Below are 10,298 nucleotides of genomic sequence, written 5' to 3'. Positions count from 1 at the left end.
TGCCTTGCGGAGGGAATAGCTACACTGTTTGTATTCGGTCATGTTTCCGGTCACCTTGCCCTGATTAAAAGCAGTGGTTCGTGCTTTCAGTTTCACGCGAATGCTGCCATCAATCCACGGTTTCTGGTTTGGGAATGTTTTAATCGTTGCAATGGGAACTGATGATCTGATGAGACAAAAATAGAGCTTTTTGGTCTAAACTCCACTCGCCGTTTTTGGAGGAAGAAGGATGAATACAACCCTAAGAACACCATCCCAACCGTGAAGCATGGAGGTGGAAACATCATTCTTTGGGGATGCTTTTCTGCAAAGGGGACAGGACGACTGCACCGTATTGATGGGAGGATGGATGGGGCCATGTATCGCGAGTAAGAGCAATGAAGATGGGTCGTGGATGGTTCTTCCAGCATGACAATGACCTGAATCACACAGCCAGGGCAACTAAGGAGTGGCTCCGTAAGAAGCATCTCAAGGTCCTGGAGTGGCCTAGCCAGTCTCCAGACTTGAACCCAATAGAACATCTTTGGAGGGAGCTGAAAGTCAGTATTGCCCAGCGACAGCCCCAAAACCTGAAGGATCTGGAGAAGGTCTGTATGGAGGAGTGGGCCAAAATCCCTGCTGCAGTGTGTGCAAACCTGGTCAAGAACTACATGAAACGTATGATCTCTGTAATTGCAAACAAAGGTTTCTGTACCAAATATTAAGTTCTGCTTTTCTGATGTATCAAATACTTATGTCATGCAATAAAATGCAAATTAATTACTTAAAAATCATGCAATGTGATTTTCTGGATTTTTGTTTTAGATTCCGTCTCTCACAGTTGAAGTTTACCTATGATACAAATTACAGACCTCTACATGCTTTGTAAGTAGGAAAACCTGCAAAATCAACAGTGTATCAAATACCTGTTCTCCCCACTGTATGTTGAAGAGGGTGTGGCTTAAGCTGCATCGCTCTCGCTCTCGCTCTCACTGTTTCTCTCTTTCTGTGGTTTTCAGTCGGATATCTCATAACTCTCATACTGTAGGCTATAATACTTGCACTTCAAGTTGACCATTTTAGCAACAGTTAACCAACTCTGTTGATGAGGCAGCTTATGTATGTATATATATTGGACTGAAATATGTGAAAAAAATGTCCTTTGACGGAAGTGAGTGCTACGGGGCGGTAGTCGTTTAGCTCAGTTACCTTAGCTTTCTTGGGAACAGGAACAATGGTGGCCCTCTTGAAGCATGTGGGAACAGCAGACTGGTATAGGGATTGATTGAATATGTCCGTAAACACACCGGCCAGCTGGTCTGCGCATGCTCTGAGGGCGCGGCTGGGGATGCCGTCTGGGCCTGCAGCCTTGCGAGGGTTAACACGTTTAAATGTCTTACTCACCTCGGCTGCAGTGAAGGAGAGACCGCATGTTTTCGTTGCAGGCCGTGTCAGTGGCACTGTATTGTCCTCAAAGCGGGCAAAAAAGTTATTTAGTCTGCCTGGGAGCAAGACATCCTGGTCCGTGACTGGGCTGGATTTCTTCCTGTAATCCGTGATTGACTGTAGACCCTGCCACATACCTCGTGTCTGAGCCGTTGAATTGAGATTCTACTTTGTCTCTGTACTGACGCTTAGCTTGTTTGATAGCCTTGCGGAGGGAATAGCTGCACTGTTTGTATTCGGTCATGTTACCAGACACCTTGCCCTGATTAAAAGCAGTGGTTCGCGCTTTCAGTTTCACGCGAATGCTGCCATCAATCCACGGTTTCTGGTTAGGGAATGTTTTAATCGTTGCTATGGGAACGACATCTTCAACGCACGTTCTAATGAACTCGCACACCGAATCAGCGTATTCGTCAATGTTGTTATCTGACGCAATACGAAACATATCCCAGTCCACGTGATGGAAGCAGTCTTGGAGTGTGGAGTCAGCTTGGTCGGACCAGCGTTGGACGGACCTCAGCGTGGGAGCCTCGTTTTAGTTTCTGTCTGTAGGCAGGGATCAACAAAATGGAGTCGTGGTCAGCTTTTCCGAAAGGGGGGTGGGGCAGGGCCTTATATGCGTCGCGGAAGTTAGAGTAACAATGATCCAAGGTTTTTCCACCCCTGGTTGCGCAATCGATATGCTGATAAAATTTAGGGAGTCTTGTTTTCAAATTAGCCTTGTTAAAATCCCCAGCTACAATGAATGCAGCCTCCGGATAAATGGTTTCCAGTTTGCAAAGAGTTAAATAAAGTTTGTTCAGAGCCATCGATGTGTCTGCTTGGGGGATATATACGGCTGTGATTATAATCGAAGAGAATTCTCTTGGTAGATAATGCGGTCTACATTTGATTGTGAGGAATTCGAAATCAGGTGAACAGAAGGATTTGAGTTCCTGTACGTTTCTTTCATCACACAATGTCTCGTTAGCCATAAGGCATACGCCCCCGCCCCTCTTCTTACCAGAAAGGTATTTGTTTCTGTCAGCGCGATGCGTGGAGAAACCCGTTGGCTGCACCGCCTCGGATAGCGTCACTCCAGTGAGCCATGTTTCCGTGAAGCACAGAACGTTACAGTCTCTGATGTCCCTCTGGAATGCTACCCTTGCTCGGATTTCATCAACCTTGTTGTCAAGTGACTGGACATTGGCAAGAAGAATGCTAGGGAGTGGTGCACGGTGTGCCCGTCTCCGGAGTCTGACCAGAAGACCGCCTCGTTTCCCTCTTTTTCGGAGTCGTTTTTTTGGGTCGCTGCATGCGATCCATTCCGTTGTCCTGTTTGTAAGGCAGAACACAGGATCCGCGTCGCAAAAAACATATTCTTGGTCGTACTGATGGTGAGATGACGCTGATCTTATATTCAGTAGTTCTTCTCGACTGTATGTAATGAAACCTAAGATGACCTGGGGTACTAATGTAAGAAATAACACGTAAAAAAACTGCATAGTTTCCTAGGAACGCGAAGCGAGGCGGCCATCTCTGTCGGCGCCGGAAGTTTTGTCCCATGGCCAGATGGAGCAGAACAGATCTACACACATAATGGTGAGAACCAGCTCTACTTTATACCAGCTCTACTGGTCTAAATATTGAGTAAGTAAGCTACACATGTTAAAGATGTAATGCATCCGTCATAGAACCTACATTTCCAAAGAATGTATCTTACCAGATGTTTAGCACAGCATGCACTGGTGCTCATTTGAAAAAGAATGGACATGTAATATAAACTATTGCAATCACTAACTTAGTTCTTATGTGTTTCAGGTTTGGTAACTCAGTTTCCGACTATAGTGGTCCGTACTGGGATTACCATCACCTTGCAGTGTTCTAATGTTACAACAGTTCCTGGACACACAGCCTAGTTCAAACAAGTCAACGGATCAGAGCCTGTGTGTATCTGGACTATGTACGGCTCACATCCATCGACAGTTTGGCACAAGGGTCTTTTTTTTCACCTTTATTTAACCAGGTAGGCTAGTTGAGAACAAGTTCTCATTTGCAACTGCGACCTGGCCAAGATAAAGCATAGCAGGGTGAACAGACAACACAGAGTTACATTGTGTGCATTGTATACATTGTGTGCAAAAGGCATGAGGAGGTAGGCGAATAATTACAATTTTGCAGATTAACACTGGAGTGATAAATGATCAGATGGTCATATACAGGTAGAGATATTGGTGTGCAAAAGAGCAGAAAAGTAAATCAATGAAAACAGTATGGGGATTAGGTAGGTAAAAATGGGTGGGCTATTTACCGATAGACTATGTACAGCTGCAGCGATCGGTTAGATAGCAGATGTTTGAAGTTGGTGAGGAAGATAAGTCTCCAACTTCAGCGATTTTTGCAATTCGTTCCAGTCACAGGCAGCAGAGAACTGGAACGGAAGGCGGCCAAATGAGGTGTTGGCTTTAGGGATGATCAGTGAGATACACCTGCTGGAGCGCGTGCTACGGATGGGTGTTGCCATCGTGACCAGTGAACTGAGATAAGGCGGAGCTTTACCTAGCATGGACTTGTAGATGACCTGGAGCCAGTGGGTCTGGCGACGAATATGTAGCGAGGGCCAGCCGACTAGAGCATACAAGTCGCAGTGGTGGGTGGTATAAGGTGCTTTAGTGACAAAACGGATGGCACTGTGATAAACTGCATCCAGTTTGCTGAGTAGAGTGTTGGAAGCAATTTTGTAGATGACATCGCCGAAGTCGAGGATCGGTAGGATAGTCAGTTTTACTAGGGTAAGTTTGGCGGCGTGAGTGAAGGAGGCTTTGTTGCGGAATAGAAAGCCGACTCTTGATTTGATTTTCGATTGGAGATGTTTGATAGGAGTCTGGAAGGAGAGTTTACAGTCTAGCCAGACACCTAGGTACTTATAGATGTCCACATATTCAAGGTCGGAACCATCCAGGGTGGTGATGCTGGTCAGGCGTGTGGGTGCAGGCAGCGAACGGTTGAAAAAAAATAGTCATTTGGAAATGTATAGCAACAACACCACCATCTTCCTCAAAATCACAAATGTGGATTCATCGGACTCTGGCCTGTGTTTCTGTAGAATGTTTCCACAAAGCTACATGGTCTTTGTCAATGCAACGTTTCTAAAAGGTTCAAGGTAAGTTTTCAACTATTTATCTGGATTTTGATATACACAGAGTGTACAAAACATGAACAATACCTTCCTAATACTGAGTTGCACCACCCCCTTTTGCCTTACGAATAGCCTCAGTTCTTCGGGGCATGGACTCTACAAGGTGTCGAAAGCATTCCACAGGGATTCTGGCCCCTGCTGACTCCAATGCTTTCCATAGTAGTTCCATGTTTGCTGGATATCCTTTGGGTGGTGGACCATTCTTGATACACACAGGAACTGTGGAGCATGAGAAACCCATGTCTCAATTGTCTCAGGGCTTTAAAATCCTTCTTTAACCTGTCTCCCCCCTTTCATCTACACTGACTGAAGTGGATTTAACAGGTGACATCAATAAGGGATCATAACTTTCAAATGGATTCACCTGGTCAGTCTATGTCATGGAAAGGGCAGGTGTTGATAATATTTTGAATACAGTGTATGTTAGGTATTTTGATGTAACACTTAAAAATATGTATTAATCTAATCAGGAGTTAATGAAAGTGTAACCGGTGTCTTACTATTAAGAGGCCTGGGTTTGTGTGGCAGAGCGGTTAGACACTTTTCCTTTTAATGGCTGCAATCCCGATACCGGGATCGATATGACAACTACCAGTGAAAATAGAGGTCGCCAAAATTCAAACCACAGAAATCTCATAATTACAATTCCTAAAACATACATGTGTCTTATATCATTTAAAATCTATTTTCGTTGTTAATCCCACCAAAGTGTCCGATTTCAAATAGGCTTTTCAGCGAAAGAACTTACAAACAATTGTTAGGTCTCCACCAAACCACAAAATATAGCCTTCACAAAAAACTGAAAAAGATTAAATTAATCACTAACCTTGAATTATCTTCAGATGACACTCATAGGACTTCATGTTACACAATACATGTATGTTCTGTTTGATAAAGTTTATATTTTAAAAAATCTGAGTTTACATTGGCGCGTTAGATTCACTAGCTCCAAAAACATCAAGTGATTTTGCATAGCCACATCATTCAACAGAAATACTCATAAATTTAGATGATAATATAGTTATACACATGGAATTATAGATATACCTCTCCTTAATGCAACCGCTGTGTCAGATGTTTTTTTTACTTTACGGAAAAAGAAATGCATGCAATAATATGACAGCGCTCAATTTAAAAACACCACAGCCGCAAAGATGGTGTCAACATAAACAAGAAATGACATGATAAATATTCCCTTACCTTTGATGATCTACATCAGAAAGCACTCCAGGAATCCCAGGTCCACAATAAATGTTTGTTTTGTTCGAAGATGTCCGTTATTTATGTCCAAATACCTTCTTTTGTTAGAGCGTTTGGTATACATATCCAAACGCTAATTCTGGTCAGCGTTATATCGGACAAAAACTTCAAAAAGTGATATTACCGGTCGAAGAAACATTTCAAACTAAGTACAGAATCAATCATTAGGATGTTTTTAACATATAGCTTCTATAAAGTTCCAACCGGAGTATTCCTTCTTGTCTTCGTGAGCAATGGAACGCAAGTGACTACCATGAGGAAAAAGTGGGATCACAAAATGGCTTCTTGATGGACAGCTGATATATTCTGCTCTCATTCACTCCCACAACAACATAGAAGCCTCATTATAATTTATATTGGTGGTTGACATCTAGTGGAACCACTAGGCAGTGCAACATCATTCATATCTCAAGGGGATTTCATTGGGGACTCTGGTGAATACATACAAGTTCAGATTTCTGACTTCCTGTTTTGATTTCAACTCAGGATTTTGCCTGCCAATGTGAGTTCTGCTATGCTCACAGACATCATTCAAACAGTTTTAGAAACCTCAGTGTTTTCTATCCAATACTAATAATAATATGTAAATATTAGCAACTATGACTGAGGAGCAGGCCGTTTGATATGGGCACCTTTTCATCCAATCTACTCAATACTGCCCCTGCAGCCATAAAAAGTTAATTGTCGTTCCCGTCCACGTTGCAGCCCTTACTCTTTCCTGTTAAGGACAAAGCACTGCTGACCATAGTATTTCCTCTCTCAGAAATTACAATTGCATTTACCAATCTTGATGTTACAGGGTACAACGGAGGTGAGGAAATAGCAAAGTCATCTAAAGAAAGTGAGTTCCTTTTAATGTTGTTTTTTTTACTGTTAAAAAAATGCAGATAATTTAGCTCCGTCTTTAAATTATCACAAACTGATTTAAAGCTAGAAACCTAAATTGGAACAATAACAAGCCTCTGTTTTAGTACAAAGCTGAGAGATGGGCCTGGAGAAATGTAACCACTCTCAAGTTCATAGACAGAGCTATGGATGCAAGGACTGACCATCCATGATGTCAAAATTATAGTTGTAACCATCTTTTGAAGATATACAGTGTTTGCTTATATTCACATGGTTTACAAACATTGGAGTAAAACAAGCTTATATTTTGGGTATTGATTGGCTACGACACTTGAACTAAGCTCATGAGGCATTTATAAGTTATATTCTTCAAGACTCAATGGGTATCCATAATTAATTTAAAAGTGTGTCAAATTAATTTTCCCCCAGGGGCCACGTACTGTTTTCACTGAGGTCTGGAGGGCAGCACTGAAAATGTGTTATATTTCCTCGCTGTCAAAATGTGCCCTCTATCCATCATTACAAAAATGTCCGATGCTCCCTGATTGTCTAGCTTTCATTTCGGTGATAGTTAGTGAGATGAACAGAGTGAAGAGACTGTATATATATATACATCCATTATCATCCCTACACAGCTTCAATTTAGTTTAGGAAATGTCCCACTGGGCACAGACATCAGTTCAGTCTTGTTTTGATTTCCACTTGGTTGAATTGTCAACGAATGTGAATTCAACATGAAATCAACAAAACATTTCACCATGTCATTCTCTTAATAAGTTTGACTTGTTTCAAACCCAATAGGTTTTCCACGTCGATTCAACGTCATCACTTTGAATTTTTGGCTTGAAATTACGTGGAAGCAACGTTGATTCAAACAGTTTGCCCAGTAGGTTAAATGTATTCTTTTCTTTCTTTTTTTCCACTCTGATTTCAACTCAAACTATCCATGGGCCGGATCCGGCCATATGTTTGACACCTCTGATCTAATAGGACATATTGTAATGAAACCGTCTGTCTCTTAGGAAAGGTTGATGGAACCATGAAGCTCTTCCTACTGGTTGTGATCCTGGCTGTTGTAACTGCTGTTCTATTGATAATCATCCTCATCCTGGTCCTCAAGGTCAGACGAGATTCAAACAGACGAAACACAGGTACAGTGGAGAACCACAAGCCTTATACAGTCACCTCCAAAATTGTCACCCTTGATAACGGTGAGCAAAGAAGATTGTATAACACATATCATTCAAATACTGTGAAAATGACATTATTTTATACAAACACAATTGATCAGAGAAATAGATTTTGTGTAACAAGTCATAATTATTGGCACCCCTGTTTTCAATACTCCAGCACCCTCCCCTTGCGAGGACAACGACACTGAGCCTTTTTCTCAAATGTTTTATGAGATTGTAGGACATATAAGGAGGGATCTTAGAACATTCCTCCAGACAGAATATTTCCAGATCCTTGATTTCTTTCATCTGCGCTTATGGACTGCCTTCTTTGATTAAAACTGCAGGTTGTGTTCAAGTCCGGAGACAATTATTTTTTTATTTTTTTGTGGTGAATTAACCATTTCTTTGTGGATTATATGATGTGTGTTTGGGATTATTCTCTTGCTAGAGGCAACCAGGTTTTTGGCTAAAAATAGTCCTGGTACTTGATGAAGTTCATGATGTTGTTGACCTTAACACGGATCTAAGGACCAGTGGAGGCAACATAGCCCCATAACATCAACGATACACAACGTAACATGAATGTTTGAATAACTGTTTGTGTACTGACCGAAATTACTCTTTACTTATTCAGATATTGAGGCTTAACCACAACCACAAAAGAGCCAGGTAATAGAAACTGTTAAATGTACTTGATATGTGTACATGACCTAAAGATAACAGTACTTGGACTAAGCTATCTTTTGGAAGTGTTTGTTTTGTTGATACAGTATTTGCATGTTTTGTGTAATATTATAATTTGTTTTCTACAGGATCCGGGTCAGGACCCAGACTCTCTAAACTACAGTGTTGAGATTCAGTCAGAAGAGAACAAGGAATAAGAGAACAGCTAAAGATCTAATAATGAAGATGGAGCATGTTGTGTGCGCTGCCACAAGATCATGTCTAAATGTTTTAATGTTGATTTTAGTGTAGCACTGATGAAGAACTAATGCAGCTGCTTTTTCCATGACATAGAGACTGACCAGGTGAATCCAGGTGAAATCTATGATCCCTTATTGATGTCACTTGTTAAATCCACTTCAATCTGTGTAGCTAAAGGGGAGGAGAAAGGTTAACCCTTAGCCTACAATTTCCGGCCACTGCGGAAATCTAGTTAACATAATTCAAAAATCCCCATCAAAATCTGTCTGTTTAAGATAGAAATATCCCGTTGTTTTTTTTGCATGGGCTGCGATACCTAAAAGGGGTCTTAAAATTCCAAATTAAATAGCTAAATTACCTTTGGGAAGACCATCTTAAAACTCTAGACTCTAGAGGGCTGAAGAAGGATTTTAAAAGCCTTGAGATAATTGAGATATGGATTGTGTTTATGTGCCATTCAGAGGGTGAATGGGCAAGACAAAATACTTCAGTGCCTTTGAACAGGGTATGGTAGAAGGTGCCAGTCACACTGTTGTGTCAACAACTGCAACACTGCTGGGTTTTTCAGGCTCAACAGTTTCCTGTGTACATCAAGAATGTCCCACCACCCAAAGGACATCGAGCCAATTTGATACAACCGTGGAAAGCATTGGAGTCAACATAGGCCAGCATCCCTGTGGAACATTTTCGACACCTTGTAGTCCATACCCCGACGAATAAATATACACTGAGTGTACAAAACATTAGGAACATAAGGATGTTCTGAGGGTAAAAAGGGGGTTTAACTACATTACATTACATTTAAGTCATTTAGCAGACGCTCTTATCCAGAGCGACTTACAAATTGGTGCATTCACCTTATGACCTCCAGTGGAACAGTAGTGCATCTAAATCTTTTCAGGGGGAGGGGGGGTGAGAGGGATTACTTTATCCTATCCTAGGTATTCCTTAAAGAGGTGGGGTTTCAGGTGTCTCCGGAAGGTGGTGATTGACTCCGCTGTCCTGGCGTCGTGAGGGAGTTTGTTCCACCATTGGGGGCCAGATTGAACAGTTTTGACTGGGCTGAGCGGGAACTGTACTTCCTCAGTGGTAGGGAGGCGAGCAGGCCAGAGGTGGATGAACGCAGTGCCCTTGTTTGGGTGTAGGGCCTGATCAGAGCCTGGAGGTACTGAGGTGCCGTTCCCCTCACAGCTCCGTAGGCAAGCACCATGGTCTTGTAGCGGATGCGAGCTTCAACTGGAAGCCAGTGGAGGGACTAACTAAATATTAGGAAGGTGTTCTTAATGTTTTGATCACTCAATGTATATTGAATAGTTATTTTAAAGTTGACTGAAAACCCTCTTGTGACGGGCATTATGGTTGGGGCCCGAGGTAAAGTAGGGGGGAGCAGTGGGCAACGCATCACTTCCTGTAGTGTGGGAGACAGGAAGGAGCAGCTCGGTGTTGAGGGAGACCTGGGGAGAATCTCAATAGCATATTCCTCGCGTTCT

This window comes from Oncorhynchus nerka, linkage group LG12 (assembly GCF_034236695.1).
Source record: "Oncorhynchus nerka isolate Pitt River linkage group LG12, Oner_Uvic_2.0, whole genome shotgun sequence".
NCBI classification, from domain to species: Eukaryota; Metazoa; Chordata; class Actinopteri; order Salmoniformes; family Salmonidae; genus Oncorhynchus; species Oncorhynchus nerka.
This window is presented reverse-complemented; position numbering follows the sequence as displayed.